Here is a 24809-nt window from a genome sequence, read left to right on the forward strand (position 1 = left end):
TGAGACTAAAACTTTTACATAAGATCTAAAATTCTTTGAAGATCTTACTGCCATAGCTGTCAACATGAAACACACCTCGGGATGAAAACACTCTCAAAACTGTCCTTCAGGTATCACCTTGAGATGTATTTTAAATCTCTCAGACATTGTTAAATAATTCATGCCACAAATAATATTCATAATTTAAAACTGTTTTCTGTTTGTACCACAAGGAAAGCATTATGCATTAAAATAATGATTCTTACATTAACTACTTATTTTCTGATTGCACCTCACAGATAAAGTACACACTTAAGATGGCACTCAAAAGTCTTGAGCGTTTTGTTGTGCTTGGCTGAAATAAAATGTGTCATTGCAAGAACACTGAAGAGCAAAGTAATTTTTTATTGCTACACAAAGTAACTGACATTGTTACTATGATTGTCACAGCAACTGGGACACTTTGGCAAGTCCTTGCCCCACAGTACTTAAACAATATAAAGAAAACAAATTCACAGGTGATAGATGGGATTCAAGGAAACAATGGGAGACTGTTGCTCAATATGATAGGCAATGCTCTCCACATCTTAGATTACATATTAAAGCATGGCATAGCACTACTGTATTCTACAATATGAAATCCTGCAGTACTAAATCAGATACAACTGTGTAAACCTCCTAAAGACAATTTCCTAACATGTAATTTACATAGCTGCACGAACATAAAGTATATTTTATTCTGAAACCAAATGTTCAAGCAAGTATAATGTGTATTTTCCTACTGAAGAAAATTTGCACAAAACCACACATATCTATATAAATATAAAAGTCTAACTTCTGTTGCCATAGTTATTTTCTTAATTTTCATTATTGCCCTGTAATTAAAATTTCACATAAAAAAAAGGTTTATAAAGGAATAGGAAGTGGGAAAGTATATGGGAAAACAGGAAAAGTATAAGGGAAATGAAGCAATGTCATGCTTGCAGCTGAAAACCAGCTTCATAGTATTTCCATTGTTCCTGGCATTTCATTTAAGAGGTAATAAGTTTCCGAGTAATAAGAATGTTTTCCAGTATCCATAAAGAAAAGGCCTGACTTTTTTTTTTTTTTTTTTAAATAAACTTCCAAAACTTCCAAACTAGTGCACATCCCAGAAGAAACAAGCTCAGGCATTTCAGAACAAATCAGATAAGCATTTTATTTCAGTCTGTGAAAATCTATAACACAGAAAACAACTCCTTCAGACAAATAGGAACAATTTTTCTGAAATTTAGTGAGAAATGTATCCTTTTACCTTACAGTAACACTGAATATGCCACTTAGGTTATATGCTTATTTTAAAAATAACGCATATTAGACACTTTTATACATTTCAAATATGTGTTTTCTAATGTATTACCTAAAACCTTACAAGAATGCAGCACAGGAAAACCTTCTTCAAGGATTTACAAAGCCTACTTCTGAAATAAAATTTGGACCTTTCTTTTTCTGCTGCTAGGTATAATAATGGTAATCTATGAAAAGAATTAGAAATGACTGCATTTGGGTGTCCAGAACTAAGGCTGCAGTCAGACGCACTTAAGAGACAAACATTAAAACATTGCCTCATACTACTGGCAAGAAAAACTAAGAATGCCAAAGATAAAGAGATATTCAGATCTGGGACACTGCTTTATGCCCTTTCTTCACCAGGATGGCTCACACTCTTGCTAAGATGACCATTGTCTCATACAGATTTTTACAGTTCTGTAAGTGTATTTGCAGAAACTGTTTGATGTAGATTCTTCCAAGTGCTGAGCATATCACCATGGCAGCAAGATAGCAAAGCTACTCTCATACCAGTGAGCCAAACAGCGCCAGGGCTCGTTCTCCAGCCCCTAAGAGCAGGGGATGTGACCCAGCACAGCTCACAACGCTAGTGTTCTTTTTCCTCCTAAAACAGGATAATTGCAGCCATTCTACCCACTGGGAACAGTCCTGAGTCCATATTTTGGGCAAATTTGTAGCAACAAGCACCCTAGCTACCACACAGTAGAAATTACTTCATGCCATTGCTCCAGAGAGAATTGCAAGGTCACTGAACCAGCAGGGACCACGGTAGCCTTCAAGGCTGGGCCAGCACCCATGGAGGCAGCAGGAGATGTTTCATTAAAAGGAGTCCACAGTACCCCTATCACACATGTCATAAGTCATAAAATAGCCCTAAAAACCTTTTAAACAGCTTAAAACTTAAGGGCTAAAAGCTATATAAAACCTACAGTGTATCAAAAATGATATGGTATCACAAGAAGGAACAGGGAAAAAAACCCGCAGGTGCAATAGATGCCTTAAGTTCCTTCAATACCAGGAAATTTTATGGTAGCTATTTCTAGGTGGTTATGTTCAAGGAATATGGAAAGGGGAAGACAAAATAATTCTGAATGGATCTTCTTATTCTAGGTTTAATTCCCATTCCACATAAATTTGGGGAACATATTCAAGGCTTCTTAACTCCTGTGTTGTAGCTGAAATTTGTATAAAGTTTAAATCCCTGTTCATTCAGCTCTGTATGTGTACAGCTTGTCAAGCTCTACAGTTTGACTGACTGCTTCTCACTATAAGCAGCACAAAGTTAGCGCCACTAGTAAGACCACTGCTATTCTACCAGCACTAAAATACAGACAGAACTGCACAAATCTAATTTACTGCTCTTATTTACACAGATCCTTTATATTATGCATTTGCCTTTGACAAATATAATGGATTAGTTGCTTCACTTTTTCTTAAGTACCAGCTTAACAGTATGGTTACAAATAGCGTAGGGGACCTTTTAAATCTACACACAAAAAAAAAACCCTTATCAAACTGTGACAATACTACTTTTTCTTTGAACTAAGGATGGCACAAAAATATTAAATAAAACAAAGCAAAAATTCCAAGTTTGCAATTCTCCTAACCCTACATTTTTAGTCACAGGTCTGAAGGGTCAGGTAAAGACCATTTAAAAAAAAAATTATACAGCTAGTAAGGAGGATTTTGAATGCTTTTACAGTTCATCTTGAAATTACTCCTGCTGAGTAGTGATTTTTTGATTGCTTTTAGATCTATATATTACATTAGAAATGAATATTTGAATATTGCTTAGATTCAAATTGATGTTTATATTAGAAAACAAAGAATAAAAATTAGCTGCTGGCACCAAACAAGTCTTCTGAGCCTTTCTTTTGACAATGGTAATAAGTCTCAATTTTCATGCGCTAACGCCGTACTGCAGGCAATTTTCTAATAGGCTTTTTCTAATTAAAATAGATTAGAACAGACCATGTCACTGTTTTATTATAGCATCCATGTGTGCCTTTGTGTATGTGTGTGCGCCCGTGTGAGTAACAGCAGGCTTCTTGAAAGAATTCAAAATAGAAGAGCTCACGCTGTAGACAGATCAGAAGGAATCTGTTAGATTTGCTCTTTAGATTCTTGTGTCGGTGGGCTTGGGCAGACTGTTTGCTTGATGCTGTGTTGTTGTGTATCCCCTTGGCAACTCGGATCCTTCAGAGCTTATCAGACCTATCCTCCTGTGTCCTTCAGTAAATGCCTAAAAACCCTCTGTGTTTAAGCTTTCAGTCTTCAACACTTAATTACGGAATACAGGGTCGGGAGGGACATCTAAAGCTTATGTAGTCCATCTGTCCATATACATGGTTAGTTGATACTAATATTACTTCTAACAGATATTTGTCCAACCTGTGCCTAAAAATCTACAGTTGAAAGAGATCCTACAGTCTCTTCAGGCAACCCGTCCCACATGTTAGTACCTTATTGATGCCTAACTTAATTCTCTTATGCTGCAATATATTTTTCTTCCTTCCCACAATTGCTGAAAATGAAGAACAGAGTATTTCATTCTTTCCTGCTTCAGTCTCTTACATATTTGAAGACTGCTAGAGATGCTAAGAGGCCTGGCCCCAGAGCATCTACTAGCTTGACTGGACCTGTTAGAGGACAACCATGGCTGAGATTTCACTCTTAACAGTGTGGAGATCTGTCTGCTGTAAGCCCAGAAATCCTGTTGCATGAGAGAAAGAGTTCTTCAGAGCTTATGGAAGATTGGAAAAGAAACTCCTGCAGGAACAAGGACTATAAAAAATGCTGCTATTTTCCATTTCATGAGCAAAAAGCGTTTTTTTCACCTGCCTCATCTAGCTTAAATAATACCTATTTAAAAAAAAAATCCACCAAAACACTGCATTTACTAAAACAAAGCATGGTATTTTTCATGCTGTTATACCCCTAGGTAAAGTGAGAAAAAGAGCAAAAGCCATACAATGGGTATGCAGTGCAGTACTATTCAGGCTATATTTTAATTTGGGAAGGACCCTGTCTGTTTGTTTATTACTAGAAAAAAGATAGTCTATGTCAGTGAAGGTTGCATCAGAGCCTGTTCTACCCAGGCAGAATTTAAAATGAGAGCAAGAAAGAAAAAGGCTTCCATCTTTACGGCACTCCTGTTGCTGAAAACCTGTTAAGAACACTTCAATAGCCTATGAAGCTTTCAGTTTCTTCACAAACAATAGGTATCTCTGTAACACACTAAATGTAATCAGGAATTTACTTTTCCCTCAATACAGTACAAAAATGTCCTTCCTTCCCCAAACAGAAGCCATGAAATTGCAATTCTGCGTCTACTGAGAAAACTGAGCACAAAACAACAACACATCATGGCTTTGAACTAGTGCTTTATTTTTATACCTATTTAAAGAATGAAGGAGGTAATATTTATACAGCATAGTAATACAGAGTTCTTATCTGCTTTCTTGCAACATGTCTGAACACCAGTGTGAGAACAAAAGCACTCATCTTCAACACTAGTAACCTGTTCAACAGCTCTTAAAATTCTGCTTATAAGTAGGGTTTTATCACATGTTATAGTACTTTTGTGAAAGATAGCAAGGAACTGGACTTCAAGAATTAGCAATCATTCTTGGATTAACCTTGGTTATTAAAATAATTATATGTGTTTATTTAAGAAAACATTACTTTAAGACTGTTTTTCATTAATCTGGAATCCACATACAGTAATAATCTTCATTGCAGCCTTAAAGATCCCAGCTAGTATGATTAATACCAATCCATACTTAAGTTCCTATTAAACAAAAATAGGAAGGAACTGATCCAAGAGTGCCAAGATAAGTTAAATATTTTCAAATTGTCTGGGCCTAGTGAGCTTCATCCTTGGGTATTTAAGGTACTGTCTGAGGCTAACAGAGAACTTTTACCACTTAGCTCTGAAAACTCATGAGCATGGGTGAAGTATCAGAGACTGGAAAAGCAAAAATGTTACCCATATTTAAGAAAAAAAGGTGGGCAGGCAACAGAAGCTGGGAAATAATAAACTAGTTAATTGAAATTTAATCTCTAGAAAATACTTGAACAAGTAAGTAATGAAGCTATTACATGTAAACACCTAGATAAGAAATTTTGTCAAGAAAAAGTCACATCAATCAATTTTGATTTCCATCTTTCCTAGTCACAAGCCCTGCAATCCTGCTGGAGAAGCTGAAAATAACATACTTTGACCTTTAAAAAAACCCTTTCTTACAAACCACAGAAACTATGTCCAGTTTATTATAGGAGAGGTGTAAAGCTGTTTGGAATATCATGCCACATATGCTCATTGAAAAAATGGGAGGATGTTTTAGATTGGATTCAGAGGATTCTGATCCATATCTGTTTTTGTTCATGTCTTCATTAACAACCTAAATTATGGACTAGAAATGAAATGTGCTTGTTAAGTTTTTAATCAAAACAAAAGCAGTGCAAATTGAAAGCATGCTGGAAGACTAGATTAAAATTTCAAAATGTTCTTGACAACTTAGGAGGTATGTTGAGAAAAATAGGTTAAAATTCAATTAAGGAAGAGAAAAGAGCTACCAGCAGGTAGCAGCAATCAGTTGCACAGATACAGGAACTAAGAAACCATTAGGGAAAAGGATAATCAAAATGATTAAGAGGCTGGAGCAGATGCTTTAGGAAGACAGACCAAAAAGGAGTAGGAATCCGTGGTTTGGAGAGAAGAAATATCACCAAGGGGTATAAAATCATTACAAGAGCATCAGGTATAGTGAGGGCAAAATTATTATTCACCAAGTTTCACAATACCAGAAATAGGGGATATTTATTGAAACTCGTAGGAGTTAAGTTTCAAAAAGATAAAGTACTTTTATTAAGTGGATATTGAGCGTCTGGAATTTGTTGCCAGGGGAGGCTGTGAAAGCAAACAGCAGCAGCAGGTTTAAAAAGAGATTAGACAAAGCCTTCAAAAACATGTCCAGAGCAGATGCTAGAGAAAACAGGCAGGGATGTGCCCTCTGATAGAGATGATGGGGGACATGCTGTTGCCACTGTTAGACACAGAGTACAGAACTAGATATGCCACGGGTCTGAGCAGCAGAATGTATTTTCTACACTCTTAAATAGCTTCCTTTTTCCACAGAAGGAGCCACAAGTTATAGCAGAGTACAACCTGAACATGTATCAATCATGTCACACTGTTGTGTTGAATTACATCTCTAAATTCTGGTATAACATTTGTACTGCATACAAGGCAAAAATAACCCTTACCCTCTACTTCAAGTTGGCATATTTTGTTCACCTTTCAAAGACTGCATGGACACAGTTTAGAGAAAAATCAACAATTATTATTTGGTCCTATAGTTACCACAGAAAGAAGAGAATCAAGAGTTAATTCTCCAAACAGCATTCTTTAATTTCAGTATTTTCCAAGCAAACAAAACACATGAAGTCACACTGTTTGCCCAGTTTCTTTTGAATCTGTAGTTGAAAGAAAGATTTATAGAAATGTAATTATGTCAGACATTTTACAAAATCCAGTATGTAGGTAGGCTTGGCTGAGAAAGATCCAAATTAGCGCCTCTGTTGAGGGAAAGGGGGTCCAAAGTTTTGCCTTCCAGCACAGACCAGCTCAGCACCATGCAGCCTCATGGAGACAGGGATGGGAGGAATCACTGCCGCGGTGGTGTACAGAGGGGTTGAGGGCCCTGAGCACGCACCCGCAGCCAAGCAGCTGTGTTGGTTTCACTGCTCGCTGAACAAACATTTGATCCAACGGGCCGGGCATATAACACATGGACAGACATGTCACTATAAATAGAAAACCAATAAACTACTTTGGAAGAAATCCAAGGCTTTAGGGGTTAGTTATCTGAACCTCCTCCACACAAAGTGCTATCTTACAGAAAGCTATTAACATTCAGAATATGAGCTCTGTAAGAAAAAAGGGTTTCTAGCACATGACCAGCTAACCTCGAATACATTTTGTTGATGAGAATTGGCATAAGAGAAAGGGTGAAAAGCCTGAATACATTTAAGTGTTCATGTGCCATTTTCCCGAAATTGGGCCCTGACTTCTCAACACGATACATTGACTCAGTCTTCAGCATAATATAAGACAGTATTATAGCTTGGCAATGCCAAAAAAAGACAATTGCCTACCCTAAAAATAACAGTCTAGTCAAATCCAGTGTCTCCTGAAAAGAAAAAAAAAAAAGAAAAAAAAACCGTATTGAACAATCCAAACCTGGCCTGAACAACCAATTCAGAATGCTATCAATACCTCATCAGTAAAAACCACTGTAAATAGGATTTCTATATCCTCATATCTCTTTACACATCTTTAAACCTGAAGGCTCTAAGCGAGGACTCTTCCCACTGCTAGCATTAGACCCATTACTCCACCAGGAATTTTGCAAGTAAAAATTGCTGTGCTAGAGAAAGCTATAACCAATTTCTTTTTGGATCAGCACTCCACCATATAATAAAAGACAAAGTACAATGGCAGAACTGATGGCAACAGTATTGGATTAACATTTTGGGGTGACCAAAGAAAGAAAGGTCGTAAAGTAGACCAAAAGGAAGGGTGAAGAGAAGAAAATAAATATGAAGGGGGGGTGGGGGGGTGGAAATTATGTCCACTGTGGGGAAAAAACCCAACAACATAAGTCCATGGTTCACAAAAGAAGAGTTAAAAAAAAAAAAAAAAAAGGAAGCAAGCAGAAAGGTAAGAAAGAATGAAGGAAAAAGAAATTATAAAAGATAGAAGGAAGAGGTAGAAAGAAAAACTGATAGGACTGGAAACATATAAAATTGAGAAGATACAAAACGATATAAGAAAAAAGGTGAAAAAAAGCACTTGAGAGTCTACAAACTGGAACACTACAGCTAAAAAGAGTGTTACTAACACATAAACACATAAAATGCTTAGCTTTATATGTTAGATGTTTTATGTACAGATAACAGACCTTCCATATACAACTTTAGTTCACAAATATAATTAAAAACTGAAATCAGCCCTCTTCAGAAATCAGGTGAAACGCAGCAAATAATCACTGAGCAAACAAATGTTTAAAGGTCTATTATTTCCCATCAAGAACTGGATCCTATAAAGCAGCATTTTGAGAAAGAATGAAATTAATAAATACATCAAGATGCAAGCTATTTAGTATATTGCAGAACAGTCCATTTAAAATCAGTTACAATCATCAGAGGACAGCTGGCTGGGGGGATCTAGCAGATGATACAAAGAATGGCCTATAGTCTACAAGTCCAGGTATGAGCAGGCTGTGGTTGTCTCACTGCTGGCAGAAAATGCTCTTTGCAATCTTACATGCTTTATGTATCACTGGAGCCTACAGCATAGCAGGCCAAGCAGTTAGAAAGCTCCAAGTAGTAGCCTTACTTCTCCTGACACCTCGTTTTAATTTGATGTTGATAGTCTTAACTCCTAATGGAAAACTAGACTGAAATGCCAGGATCTCTACAAATCAGAATCTTCTGTGGACACTGAACAAGAAACTGCAGTAACTTGCCATATTGCATTTAACTCTAGCCAGCAATTTTCTTGTTTTCATAATCAACAGAACAAAAAATAAGTTTACATTACTAGTCTTTTCCACGCTTTGTTTGCATTCATAACAACAACATTTTTCAACTAACAGTGACCCATGAATTTCTTAAATCACTTCTGGAATGAAATGTTCATTGTACATTTTCAACTTTTAATCTAAAGATTAATCATGTTTATACTACAGTGAAATGGAACATTCTAAATTGAAAAGAAGGGGAAAAATCACACTTTCCTTATTAGTTGCTGGTGTAACATGCTCAAAACTTTTCCCCTTAGACATTTCAGACTAATTTTAAACATCTCTCCAAGAAAGGAAGGACATCCCACACTTGAAGTCATGCATTTAACAGGCCTAACACATATTTCAGGTTTTATTTCCATTTGGTCACCTTTGAACACCAAAATGAGCTGGAGCATTAAAGTGTCAATTTGGCTACAATGACTCCAGAGCGATTCCATCCCCATTCCACTGGATCAGTCTAACACATGTTGCTCTAGCAGCACAATTCTGCCCCAAACTAGGCAGGACTGCAGCAACTATAGGACAGCTTTAGCTCTTCAGGTAAGGCTCCTAAAGGAGCAAAATCTAACAGCTATAAAGGTTCTAAATTTTAACATCAATCCTGTCATGCTGTTAAGGCATGTTCCAGCCTAAGAACAATCTGTTGAGAAGGTAACATCCAGCAATTCAGAACTCTTCAACAGCCTGAATCCAGGACAAGAAGCATTTGGGGACAGAGAGCAGGACGGGGTGTGCTCTGGCTAACTATGGTATTTAGCATTGCAATATCAAAGAACTTGAGAATGGCTGACAGAGGGGATCAGCAAAATGTTGGGCAGCTATTTTATGTGCACACAATAAACAAACTTTTATGTGCAAATGACTTTTTAAGAGAAAATACAGTAAGCCTAACAATGTCAGTGCAAGTATGTCCATGACAGATCATTCCATATATCACTTTGGTATCCAAAAAGCACCTAAATATTTTTGTGGGTCTTACCTGTATCTGTGCCATGTTCCCTGAAATCAGAGAGCGTTTGGAATGTAGATTCTGGTACAAGGACAGTTACTAAGAGTATAAATGTTTTTGTGTGTGTACATATATTCTTATATATGTATATTTATACACACAAAGAGGTACCCCATATATATAATAATGACTGTTAACAGCCGACACAAATCTGTTTCTAAATCACAAAGAAAGATTAGTAGTATGTTAGATTCATTTATATATGTTTATTTGTGATGGCAGATCACGCTATATACAGATGATTACGCTGATTTTATACTTGTTATCTCCAATTTACAAATGGTAATACCTCTATTGTGTTTAAAAGTAACTATAATTTATTCTTGTACTTTAGTAACTGTAGAAAAAAATACTAGTGACATACTCAGTTAAGTAACCTAAACCACAGCATCAACTACAAAAATTGCATTTCTTTCTTTAAAGTGTTTTTCTAATAATACTGCTAATAAGGCTTTAAGATAAACTAAACAAAATTTAAAAGTCATGAAGACATTTTTTTCCCAGTGTTTGCATATGTCATTTTTGGCACATTAAATGATCATACGTACAGTCAGCTCAAGCTTCTTGCACACAGCCTTTCATTGTTTTTCTAAGATCCTTTCAAAAAGAGACAAGACAAAAAAAAAAAAAGACTTAAAAATAAGAAAATGGGGCTATTGGTACGTAAAAGCCATCAGGGAGGCTGTTAAGACACAAATTTGGGCTCAAGTGCAGTTCTGCAGCATAAGAAACTCGCCACTCTGCCTGGAGCATGTTTTTTCTTAGCCAAATCAGCAAGGCAAAATACATTCCCTTAAGCTTTTTTCCACTGAGGTTTAAGCATTTCATCCTATGATTAGGACAGGCTAACAGTGCATGTGCCATCAATTACAGCAACATCACATTAAGTCCAAATGAAGCAATCATTCTACAATCAAAGGCAGGTGGTGCAACTGAACCCAGAGGTACTAACTTAGTTTGTTAGATGAATTGCCAGTTTCCCTTTCATAAAGTGTAAAAAGCAAATTAAGAAGATTTCAAATTTTTTTTTTTAAGAGAGTTTGCTTTTACTCATTCTGATGAGACACACTTAAGGAAAAAGTTTTATTAATACTATTAAAAATTGAGCCAAGTTCATGAAATGAAATTATCTCATATAGGAAGCATTTATTTTTAGCTCATTCTGAATTTCTAACTACACTGTGAGTACATGTTGAAATAATAGATTTGCCACTCTGCCAAGCAAGTTAATTCCACTGTCACAGAGAACACAACCAATGTGACATTCACAATAGGAATTATATTCTACTTTAAAGAGAGATAAAGGAAAATAAAAAGAGGCTTATGATCCATAGCTAATCAGAGAAATAAAGGTAAACTAGTTAATTATAGTGATTAAGTGTATGTGATCTATGCTTTCTTTCTTATGACAGACTTGAGAGGTAATTTAGTTACCATGTTTTTTATCCTATGAAATTCTGTATTTGAATTAAATGACAGTATTCGTAACTTTTATATCTTAAGTAATTCTATTTGATGGGTAATTCCTTTACTGGCTGGCAAATTTGTAACATTATGAGTAAAGATAGGACTGCTGTATTGACTTTGGTTTCTGGGAACTCAAAATTATATACAGAAAACTGAACCCTACTATCATTTTTGGAAATAGGAAACAAAGATACTTGGCCCAGATCATTCCTTGCCTGCCCAATGCTTTGAAAAAATTCTCTACGTCAAGATCCTTGAATTTCTGCAGAAAAGGAATAAGAGACAAAAATCTCCCTCCTTGGCATCTGACACTTGTCTGTAATTCTGAATGACACTTTTTACGGTGAACACAGGACTGGAGAGTGGGATGTCACCAAGAGCAGCACCATCCCCTACTCTGCATGCAAAGCTCCAAAGTGAAGAAAGCCAGGCTGGAAGCACCCCCTTTCACATGCATCCCACAAAGGCAGCTGACCTTCCTTGGAAGGGCCCCCAGGGGTACAGCTTTGCTCACTTTTCTCTGACCAAGAGGAACATTCCAGTTCTTCTGGTTTTTGTTTTGGGGGGAGGGGGTTGCTTTCTTTTTTTGTTGTTGTTTTTTTTTTAAATGAAAGCACTTCCTAGCAAAGCAGGAAAGATTTAGGTAAGGAAAAAATCAATTCCTCAAAGTTTTCAATGACTAGAATGTCTGGTGTTAGCTATTTATAATAATTATTAATAATAAGTCTTATTGATTCAAAAATATTTGGTCAGAAAGGCTTTCCCTGAATCACAGCAAAAGAACAAAAAATTGAATATTTACAATGAGAGTAAATTTATAAGCACACATTAATATATATATAAAAAACAAGCAAAAAAAAAAAAAAAAAGAGCACCAAGAGAAAATGTCAAGAAACACACAGCAACAGGCCTTTAAGACCTCCAGTCTTCTACTTCCCTCTACCATAATCTCTTTCTCTACGAGATCTGTTACAGTGTTCTCAGTATACGTCATTGTTGCAGGAGTATTTTTCCTACCCCTAGTGGAGTTCACACACCATTATGCATGGGGGAGATAAAGAGAAGAGAATCAAGTAAACTGGCCAAAGTAAATTGTTCCTGGATGTCCTCTTTTTTCACTCTTCCAACTATATTCATGCTTTCCTCCTTCCTCGGTCCACCAAACAGCAAAATAATTCATCATTATCATGGTGTCACTCCCACTAACAAGCCCCCACTCTATTCTGCCATCTTACAATTTTTGTCTCTTCACACAGTCCAGAGAAGAGTCCACAAAAAGGACACCAGGTTTCAAAAACAGTAGAAGATAATGGATATCTTGAGGGGAGGACAAAAAAAATCAGCACCAGCGGGATCCAGTTTTGGTAGGGTCAAAGAGATTTGTTTTCTAGAGGGTGCTGCAACCTTGTTCCTACACCAGCAGAGTGCAGAACTACTCTACTCTGATTAATTTTCACCTCTCACTGGAATTACCGGATACCTCTTCCACCAGCAGCAATGCTTCCCCCCGTTAGCCCTTCCTGTGCTCCTTTTATCTCCATATTAATAAGGTCAGAATCCTTCTGGTATGTTGGGATATGAAGGTGTCCTAATTTACAGCCTTTTGTCAGGTTTTGGTGTTCTGCCTTGTTTTTCTCATTTATTACTTTTGTGGAAAAGGCTTTGTCCTACTCTTTTTTTAGTCTAATAATATATTATAGTATTATTCTACTGAATTCAGCTCATTGCCTATTGGTTTATTATCTAGTCAAAATATTTATTTTGGTTTTCTCACTCCATTTATATGAGAAATAAATTCAGTTTTTTAAAATAATAATTTCCACAACATTGTACATAAGGATAATCTATCAACAACATAACGACTGAACATACATAAAAAAATGTTAGCTTGGCTTCCCACATTTTCTATTTTGTCTTTGTCTGTTTTTTGCATCCAAGTCATTGAAAAGCCAGAAAAAAAAAAAAAAAGAGCCCAGTTACGTAAAACATTTCACTTTATTAGGTGGCAGAGAATCTGCTCTTTCCCTCAGCCCATCATCAATTTTCATGACACCTGACTTGAAAAATCTCTTGAAGACCTCCACCTTTCTATTACATATCATTTAAGTCAAGCAATGGATTTAGAAGTTATTGAGAAGGAGAAAGATGTATGCACCTGAATATACATATTTACACACACAGCCTTGACAACAAGAGTCTCAGTTTAATAGGAAAACAGTCCTAAAGATTAAATATGATATCCAATATAAATGACTGTTATAGTTAAAAAAAAAAAATATCCATACAGGTACATGGCTGTTCCCATGAAAACCATCAAGTGTTCTGGCCTACATGAGTTTGTGTCTAGTTTCATTATTGTTTTAAATTAGGTAATCACTACAGATTTTTGTAATCATTGCCAATTTGGAATTTTAATCATTCTGTAAAATAAAACACGGAATGAAACTACTGTGAAGTTCTGACTTCTTATTCTCAGTTCTGTAGCAGAGAATCCCAATAAAGTAAAAAAACTGAGAGAGATGAAGATGAACCTTGAATACAAAATAGCCACCCAGCAATTTGCCATGGTGGAGGCACACATCCCTCACTGATGTTTCAATGTTCCTGAAAGGAGAGGAGGTGTATTGCACCTCACCAATAGAAGTGATGATGTATCAGAGAAAGTTCCAGGAAAGGGTAACTGCATGCCAAAAAGTGTCACTAAACTTTATCACCTTTCATCCTACTTTGAAGCCCAATATTTTTCTGGGGCCTTTTTTTTTTTTTTTTTTCCTTCCCTTTTTTGGCAACAAACTTCAATAGGAATAGTCTCTTAGGAGAAAAAGAAATTAAATTATTTGGAATAAAAGCCTCTTATGGCAGACTATCAACTGAGGATAACTGTTTTGGGCAGAGGTTTGTGCTCACAATACCTGACAAGCCCTTTCTAAACTTCAAAATAGAGTGCAGCCTAAGTTTTCAGTTAAACATCAAGGCCTAACACAGCAAAAGCATCTAGAGACTAGTAGAGAGATTTATCTGGGAAATCTCAGTCTCAGGATGACAGTCTCATGCCCAACCTAAAAATAACGATAATTTTTTAGAAACTATCTGTCAAGAAAGTAGCCATTTTGTTAAGTTCTACAAAATTCCCACAGATGTCCACATTTCATCTGCCACATGGTCAGAAATTTTCATATAATAAGGTTCCAGGGGTCTCAAAACACGTAAGTTTGCTCATTTCTCAGAAAGTAGCAAAATGCTAAATAATTGCTAGCATTTGGGAAGTAATTTGACATATGTAGATCTTACACTGTCATATTATATTAAATTGCATTTTAAGTTTTCTTCTGAAAGCAATAGCTGTAAAACGCACACACATTACACTTATGAAAACAAGCTTAGTCTCTAAATAATTTTTGTATGCATTGCTTAAAGCTGAAATATATTTCACATGAATAAAAACCAATAAAGTGTTCATTGTGTGTTCTGGTAAAATAATAAATGAAATTCAAGTAAAATCACATACACATTTGCTTTCTGAATGTATAACATTTTAACAAGTATAAACCAGTTGGCGACCAGGCACAAGCGGTGTTCCCCAGGGCTCAGTTTTGGGGCCAGTCTTGTTTAATATCTTTATGAACGATCTGGATGAGGGGATTGAGTGTGCCCTCAGTAAGGTTGCAGATGACACCAAACTGGGTGGGAGTGTCGATCTGCTGGACGGTAGGGTGGCCCTGCAGAGGGATCTGGACAGGCTGGATCGATGGGCTGAGGCCAACTGTATGAGGTTCAACAAGGCCAAGTGCTGGGTCCTGCATGTGGGTCACAACAACCCCATGCAATGCTACAGGCTTGGGAAGAGTGGCTGGAAAGCTGCCTGGCTGAAAAGGACCTGGTCGATAGCCAGCTAAACATGAGCCAGCAGTGTGCCCAGGTGGCCAAGAAGGCCAACAGCATCCTGGCTTGTATCAGGAATAGTGTGACCAGCAGAACTAGGGAAGTGATTGTCCCCCTGTACTCAGCGCTGGTGAGGCCACACCTGGAATACTGTGTCCAGTTCTGGGCCCCTCACTAGAAGACACTGAGGTGCTGGGGTGTGTTCAGAGAAGGGCAACGAAGCTGGTGAAGGGTCTGGAGAACAAGACCTATGAGGAGCAGCTGAGGGAACTGGGGTTGTTTAGTGTGGAGAAGAGGAGGCTGAGGGGAGACCTTATCGCTCTCTACAACTACCTGAAAGGAGGTTGTAGCGAGGTGGGTGTTGGTCTCTTCTCCCAAGTAGCTAGTAATAGGACGAGAGGAAACGGCCTCACGTTGCATCAGGGGAGGTTTAGATTGGATGTTAGGAAAAATTTCTTTACTGAAAGAATGGTCAAACATTGGAACAGGCTGCCCAGAGAGGTGGTGGCGTCACCATCCCTGGAGGTATTTAAAAGACATGTAGATGTGGCACTTTGGGACATGGTTTATTAGGCATGGTGGTGTTGGGTTGACGGTTGGACTAGATGGTCATGAAGGTCTTTTCGAACTTTAATGATTCTATTCTATTCTTTTCTAATATACAATATCAGAACAAGACAAGACAGATTTACTGCAGAAGCTATATGAAATGCTGCGTATGTGCTCATACTATCAGCTGATTGATACTCCATGTCTACATAGATTTTATTTTTAAATTGCAGGTATTTATTCACTAATTAATCTATTAGGAGATTTCCACAAAAATAGCTACAGAAAGCATTGCTCCATAAACTAAAAAAAGTTTAATTTTGTTGATTGACATGCACTGAATGAATTAATGGTAGCAAAGCAAAAGAATACGTATATTTGCTGGCATTTGTAAGAAATATGCACATGTACACATGTATATCATACAAAGCTTATTTCTGGGCAAATGCCATTGTGTATCAAAAGCATAGAATAGTAGTTCCCAAACTTTCTGGGTCACTGAAACACTGCCAAACCTCAAGAACTGTAATAGAAAACCACACCTATTTATCAACAAATCACAACTGCAATAAAAGTAAAATAAACAGTAATATTTAATACAGTTCAGTGGGTCAGCTACAGATCATCTACCAGAATTTTTGTAGGTCATCAGTGCTGTCTGGACTACACCCTACAAAATTTCACAGACACAGAGAGTTTAATGATCCAGGGTCAAAGTTACCTTTTCCTACAGTGGAGAGATATGGGAAAGATGCACAGCCCCAACTCAAACCTAACTCTAAATGTACAGCAGAGATGTTCGGAATACATATTCTCTATATATAGCAAAGGACAAAATTTCATTGCAGCTTTGAGCTAAAGATGTGCGTACGCATGCATTATAGATATAAATGTCCATGAATACACCATGATGTTATACCACTAAAAATGACAAATGCTTTGCAGTAAGCTTACCAAATGAGCCATATTTGTTGCTGTTTAGTAAGGAGTTACTGGAGAAAGGGTTGCTTTGAAATGCTATCCTTATCCACTAAAGAGCCACCAAACTTGCTAGCACAATCCCAATGCAGATTTACATCATGGTACGAGCCATGATCTTCTATGCCATTTCTTATGTTCCCCGTTTTTATACTGACGGCAAACTTCCCATCTGCTCCTGCCTTTCTCTGCTCCCCACCTTTCTTTTGTATTGAATTTGCCATTGGCTTTGAACAAGTTGCTGTGTATAATAGCAATTTTGCTACTGTCTTTAAAAGGAGCAAGGTTTAACTCAATCTTCAAAAAAGCATATATAATTGGTTTTATATTGCAAAAGCCAAGAATCTGTTTTGAATATGTGATAAATTTCTTTCAAATCATAAAACTGTAGCCTTTTTCTTTCAAGGGGCATTAAAATGCAGACTATAATCGCATAAAAGTCACTTGTTCAAAACAACCTTTTTCAGGGACAATGTGCACTTCATTGTTTAAAATGTTTGCCTTTTTTTCAGTTCATTCTGTCTGGCTATGAAAACTCCAGTTCCCTGTGGACCTAAAGGCATAATTAGATATGCACCTCAGCCAAAACTCATCCACTCCACCGAGCTCAAATTCAGATTTTGCCAAGGACATAAAACTTCAGCTATAATCTACCACACTCATTTTCCCATGTTCAGAATGTACAGCCAGGTAACAACCTCATAGCTCAAGCACTTCTGTTTAACATGGTTCTCTGCTAGACAAACCTCTTGATTTTATTGTGACATTACGCTAAATATATAAAGAAACACTATCCATATATCAAATATGGTGTAAAGTCATCAGCTTGATTTATACTTTGAATACAAAAGTCTTGATCAAAATCTAATAGACAATTCAAAGCATCTGTCACATTATTAAATATTCACATATTACCCTATTACGTATTACCAAGAAGAGACGTCATTTTGATTTTCCTTTGTTGCTAAGATTTTTTTACAGATTTATCATTTTCTTTGTCCCTTTCTTCTGTGCCGTTCCCCTTCCACAACATGCAACAGTTCTACATTTTGTCCCTCTTATGACAATTATGCTCCTCTAAGGGACACACCAAATGGCAAGACATCTCACTTTGTCTGCTAGGACTGCAAGGCTGGATTTGTTTCCAAAACTCAACTTTATGCTCAGCTGCTGAGCTTTTTACTGAGGAAAAGTGAACAACCTGAACATAAAGCATGACAGTAACTTCTTTTTCTGTTTGAAACTGTGTTCTATTATTGTATACATACTGCTAAAATAACCTTACAAAGATCATTGACTTTCTTTAAAATTTGCACTAATATAAACACAAACAGAATTTGGCATTTCTTCTTCTTAGCTCCTCCATGGCTGACAACTTCTACAAAAGTTATTTAGTAAAGAAGAAAATGTTTAAATACATGTCATTCTGATGTATCTGTCTCTTGCATGGCTTTCAGCCTAGTGCTTACATTAAAAAACCAATGGGTATACTGGAAACTAACTGAGCTTGCTATCTCAACTACATACTAATTTTGTAATAAACTGAGATACTTCACAAAAAATTATTATAAAGCTCAACAGTTTTGCCTGAGAAGCATAGAAACTATGTTTTTAAACATGAGGGGAAGAAATTATTGGTTTTTATCTAAGCCATGATAGTTCGAACTGAAGGAAATCACCTAGCAACTTATAAATTCAATAAATATGCTTGCACTTATCCAGAGATCCCTCCAAGGACATTGAAACTATTTGCTATATCTGCAGAAATTAATATATTCCCTTTTTGATGTTTTGTAGCTGTGCAAATTACTTTGTAGATGGCAACTTCGGCAATTTATCTCTTTAATATATAAGAATGGGCTCAGAGACTGTAAATGAATATTTGACAAAAAGCATCTCTTAAGTTTTTTGGCTCAATGCAAGAATTTTCCAATGTTCTGTTCTCTGCTAGACAATCACAACTCTTCCTGTAGAAAGCTGAAATAAAGTACCCAGGCAAACTTCTTGACTGACATGAGGATCTACAGCAAGTTTGAGAGAAAGAGGAACTTAGCTGAAGGTTATAAAAAAGAGCAAAACCAAATAGCAGTTTGAAAAATTTTGCTGTCATCTTCTACTTATTTTACCTTAGATAAGCACAGGGCAGAACACAGCATGTGATCTAACAGTTGTTTAAAATGTTGTAACTAATGGTTTGGATGGTATCCTTTTTGAAAAGCAGGCCCTATCTCCTCTTCTCTCCAGCCTCGGTATTGTCATCCTTCAGCTGGGCTGCCATAAAGCTAGCAGAGCTACTTCAAGAAGGGTACCTCATGTGGAGGCAAACTAAGCCACTCTGCTGTGGCAACACAGGGGAAGGCAATGCCCTTGCCCCATCCTTATTCTAAGAGCTGGAATGGCTGCAGGGCAACACCAATGTCATCAAAAAGAATTAATGCTCACTAGATGATGGCATTGCAGAGGCAGCTGAGGATAATGAGGTTGCAGAAGTTGTTTAAGGCCTCTTTTCTCAACAGCAATCTTGGCATATTGTACAAGGTGATTAAAACTGAGTTGGCAGATAGTGGGCTGTCTGTAACAGCCAGTGCTGCTAAGAAAAAAATTTTTAAATCTTTATTATTTCTCCAAGGTACATGCACAGCCAGAAAAATCAGGAATGTGGTTCTGTTAATGTAATATTACAGGATCCAGACTGCCCTTTTCAGCCTCTCTGACAGAAGAAAGCTCTGTGGACTAGAATGAGGTACGTCTATGGGATGAAGGAGATCGGAAAAGGAAGACTAAAATTGGAGATCACCAAATAGAGCGATAAGACAGAGGAATTTAAAGAACTACTTTTAGAAATATGAAAAGACAAATACCACAAAAATATTACTGGTATTTAATGCTGAATTGCCCAGAAAATGATATATTGACTCACAGGCAAATCTAGCAAAAGACCTAGAGAGTCATGTTTGCATCCATCATGCCACCCAGGCAGAGTGCTCCAGCACTATCATAGTAACTACTGTACTTGTGCTCACCCTCTGTGGCGTTGATGTTGGAGCAGAGAGCATAATGAAGAAAAAAATCCTGTCATGGTGCATCTGATACTCAGAAACCCCTTCCATAATGAAGCTATGCTCAAATTCCTTTTATCCTTTTTTCCCCCTTTATCATCTAAGTGTCTGGTATACCCAAGGAACAAAACCCAATCTTTTCATATAACAGTGGCAGTATATTTTGCTTTTTCTTCTGCAATAATATTATTTTTTTGCTGTCACTCACTGATTCTCCCTCAATTTCAGCGAGTTCCCTGTCTCATCTTTGAAAAGATATCTTTGCAATGGAGAACAAAGATGCATTTAGACTTTGTAGCATGCCCCAACACCTTCACTCAAAAAGCCAAGAAGCCTTCAGTATGTTCTACAAAAATCTTTTGACTGCTGTCAGAAGTGTCAGAAAGCAACAAAGTCCCCTGAGAATATGAGAGGGTGCCAAAAGCAGAAGGAGCAGCAGAAGCAATTTCCATCTACCATTTTAGATTGTCTTAATTTTCAATATATGCTCCGAAACTTCCAATAGTTTCAGTTTGTCCCAGCCCATGACCATAGCAAATAGCTTACAATGGCTCTTATTATGACTTATTCCACCTATAAACCATATAAAAATTTATGCAACTGCAACTATGCAACACCTTATTCCAAAATACCAGTCCAATATTAAAACACTACATGCTGACTGCCAGGAAGACCTCCCTCCCTTCTACCTGAAGTATTTTTCCCTGGCTTTGTTTATGAAGATCCAGAGAGTTTTACCTCCTCTTTGAATGCTACACTGAGTCCTCCCTCTGCTGTAAGAGTCTTCTTAAACCACCAGTCACATTTGAATTTTACTAATTAATATTTCAGGTAGACTTAGTTAATAAATACATTGCAGATATACAAAGATAGCATAGAGACTTAGCATACCAGGACCACAGAGGAATTCTCTGTTTCATTTTAGCCTTCTGGCTCCAACCCTTCCAAATTTTATAATTTCTATTCTTAGTCTCAGTCCAAAAAAATACACAGAGATTTGGGGAGTTTGTTAAGGGAAGAAGAAAGTTTTTTAATTCAGGGAGTTCTGAAGATTGTAAGCTAACAAAAGCACTGTTAAGCTAAACATTGAAAAAGTTGTACTCAGCTAAAATAATTTCTATATCCCTTTTATCTTAAAAAAAAAAAAAAATCAGAAATAATCTGTAAAATCACATCAGTGCCTCCTTGAAGAATCTAATGCAGTAGCAATTTACTAAAGTTAAGATTTCCTCCCCCACCTTTAGCAAATGCACTTTGAATAAACATTCATTACTGCTCCCATTGTTCATTTTCTTAGTTACGTGACAAAATTTATCCTAGTGGGCAGCCAGTTAGCTGATGACACAAAGTTAGTCACAGATTAGTAAAGACGACAGCCAAAGGCAAGAAATGGCAGTAGGACCTACTGATGCTGAATGACTGGATAGTACCAGAAAATTATATAGCTGCATATAACATAGTGCATGTAAGTGCACATGACATTTCTGACTTTATTTGCCTCAAAATTATTTTTAAACTGAGTATTACCATCTATGAGCAAGATCATAGTTACAGTACATAACCTTATAGAAACATCAATTTTGTGTCTGGAGGTCAAAGAGGCAAACTGAATTACTAGAAAGGGAAGAAAACACCAAAGAATATTTCTTCACATTGTGAATTTTTATACATTTGTGTACCCACAACCTGGAAGCCACATGCAGTTCTGGTCCACACATTTCAAAAATCACAGAACAACTGGAAGAGGTATGGAAAAAGGTAAAAAGGACAATCAAAGTCTAGAATATTTCTGTAAAAAGCAAGATTAAATAAACTGGCAGTCTTCAGCTTGGAAAAAGATATGACTAAGGGAGGAATGTGACAGAACTATAAATTCATAAGCAGCATGGAAAAGATGACTAAGAAGCAGTTATTCACTGTCTCTTCCAATAAAAACATTAGAGGGCATTAAATTAATTACATTGGCAAGTTCAAAATGAACAGGAAAGGGTAGTCTTCCACACAAGGCATTGTTAAGCTGTAGAACCCCTTGGCATGGGACACCATAGATACTAGAAGCTTAGATAGATTTGATAATTGATTTTTTTGGGTTTTCTTCATGAATGGAGAAACACCCTGGGAGCTAATAAAGATGAAGAGACCAACTCCAGTAACTGGAGATTACAATGATCAGGTCTATTTTCTTCCCTCTTTGCCAGGCTCCCATCAGAGATGGGACACCAGGCTGGCTGGGTGCTCAGCCTGAACATTACAGCTGCTCCTGTGTTCTTGGTACGCCTTTCCTGGAGAACAGCTCTGGCTAAACACTCCAGGAATGTATTTCAGGGCATTACTTTACTGTTGTAGGACACACTACCCGCTCAACATTAGTAACATATTCACTTATAAGACAAAATACCAATACTGAATGTCCACCACTTGTATTTTCTTCAGAGTTCAACAGCTTCAAGGAGCATAACAGATGACAGTACACACAGCACTAAGGAAATACCCATATAGCACAGTTGGTAGGAGGACCCTGAGGGCACCCACAGGCCATACAGGTCCTGGCCAGCCCCCCGGGGCTCCCCCCACCTGCCCATGGCTCAGAACCCCATGTCAGCTGCCAGGGCCATCAGTCCCTGTCCCAGCGATGCCACAGCAGGGCCGGTCTCCAGCACCCCACGGCCCTGCCCTGCCATGGGCCCCACTGAGCCAGGGCCACCTGCAGCCCAATGTCTAGCACCAGGGCTGCCCCCAGCTGGCCTCCTCCCTGGCTGGGGTGGTGGGACGGGCCCTGGCCACCAGGCCCTGCCCTGACAGCCCCGTTCCTACTGGACCCTGTTCCCCAGGGGAGCCCCAGGTCCACGTGGTGCCCACGGCACGAAGCAGCCCACACCTCTCACAGCAAGGTAAATACATTCCTGGAAAAGGAGGAAGAAAAGAATTTTACTGCAGTTGTTGATCCCTCAAAATCTGCACCAAAGGACGACCTCGCTGATCACAATTTTTAGAGGTGTGCCTTGCAGACACAAGGAGGTTACTGCATCATACGCAGGCTGTCACCGGTGACAGAGGGGTCTTAGTTGCTCCTCCCTAGGGACCCAGAGTTGTCACTTTGAGTGACTGCATGTAAGCTGTCCTAACATTTTAAGCAAAGAGTGACTGTAAATCTGATTCCATGGCTAATTAACTTAAAGCACATCAACGAAGTCACACTATTTGTATGCCCTTAGATGGCAATAAATCACATGTTTAGTTGAACTACCTTGCATTTACCATAATTTCAGAGTGTGTATACGTAGTAACCTGTTAGGTTTCTTATGAGCCTGAACTCTCACCATCCTGGAGACTTTCACTGGAGTACCTATTCTGAAGGACTTCTTCAAAGTTTCTTCTTGCACATCACTGTAGAGTGAACATTAACATTCACCTATCAGCTTTATCTAGTCACCATTACAAAGGAAATGTATTACTTGAAAAAATTTAAACCTTTGGGCTGTTCAGTAAATTTTATTCATGGCATAGGAAGGGGAGGAAGACCGAGACACTCCTTTACATAAATCTTTAAAAATTTAAGGCCAGTTGTACTCGGATTTATGATAGTAATAACCTACTTGTGTTGCTTGGGTTTATTAAAATTAATGACCTCAATAAAAACAACAGCAATAGCTACATATAAACAGCACCAACATGATTTCAGAAAACTGGCTCCAATGTTAAAAAATAAAGCTAGTATTAACACTGTCTAATGTGATGCAAACATCTGATTCAATCTACCAAAAAAGTAATGCTATCAATCTAAACCCAGTTAGTAATGTATTAGTCCTAGCCTTCAGAAGCATACACTTTTCCTTTATTATCGAGACCTTGGAGCTCCCCAGTCCCACACACTGCCACATGCTCCGTGTCAAAGCACAGCCTCCAGAGAGCAAGTACACTAGATTCATGAAGACAGTAGTTTGATTTTCTACTTGCTTTTTATCTTAAGAATTAAGTTTATCAAGAAAAAGTAGTGCTTGTCTAGCATAAGAACAGCTCTTATATCTATGGATTTATGTGATTTCATATGTATATATTTCATGTAAACACAAGCAGCAATGCAAATGAGTCTCCGTAACTGCATACGCAAAGGTACTATGTACTTCGGCTATATAGCCTGCTCCTCTTTCCCAAATAATAATGGAAGATAAATTAGTTCTGGCAGTGCCTCACAGCCACCTGAGAAGTCTAGTCCTCAGAATTATTTCTATTTTGCCTTTAATATACATTGTACTAAGTTGGTTTTTGCTTATTTTGAATAGACTCTGACTATAACAAAAGGTAGAGATACTCATCACCACTGAAAAAAAAGTAAAAACGATAGGTTTGAAGCTCCCCAAGTTGGTATAATTACAAAAGATTTGTACGATTCTCAGTAAATAGGATGAAACATACACTCAATGTCAGTGAGTGAAGCAAGATCCATTGAATTTAATGGAACTGGTACAAAATTCACTATGTTGATATCATTAAGGTGAATGAAAAAGTTCTGCTAGTCCCACTGGAAGCTTGACAAGGCTGTAATTGATAAAGGTTTCTACTAAACAGAATTAGCAACTAATAAACCACATAGGAAAGGTAACTGTCATCACCATCTTATGGCTAGGTAACGTGTCTGTCTGTGGTTGGCCAACACAGAGGAGAAACAAATACAGGCAATCCATTGCAGCTAGGCAATTTCTGGCTATTTCTTTGGCCAATCTCAACAGAGTAAGCAAGAATGTAGTCTCTTCTGCAATTTGACAGCACTGTTATGCTCTAGATTTAGTCTCTTTCTTCCTTTTTCAGGTTTGAGGACTATCTGCAGTGGGCAAACCACCCAGCAGTAAAAATACATTATCTACATCAATTCTGTGAATAATTCAGAGTTTACCAGGCCATGATCCTAGGACCACAGAACCAGCTATGTAAAAAAATGAAGTTATTCAAGGGGGGGGGGGGGGG

General features: G+C 37.6%; 1 protein-coding gene across 1 annotated transcript in view; it reads right to left on the reverse strand.

Annotated features, from left to right (window-relative positions):
- PLD5 (phospholipase D family member 5) overlaps nucleotides 1-24809 on the reverse strand; it is a 190140-nt gene that overhangs the window by 112294 nt on the left and 53037 nt on the right. The window lies entirely within an intron of this gene.

Source organism: Pelecanus crispus, chromosome 3, assembly GCF_030463565.1.
Source record: "Pelecanus crispus isolate bPelCri1 chromosome 3, bPelCri1.pri, whole genome shotgun sequence".
NCBI classification, from domain to species: domain Eukaryota; kingdom Metazoa; phylum Chordata; class Aves; order Pelecaniformes; family Pelecanidae; genus Pelecanus; species Pelecanus crispus.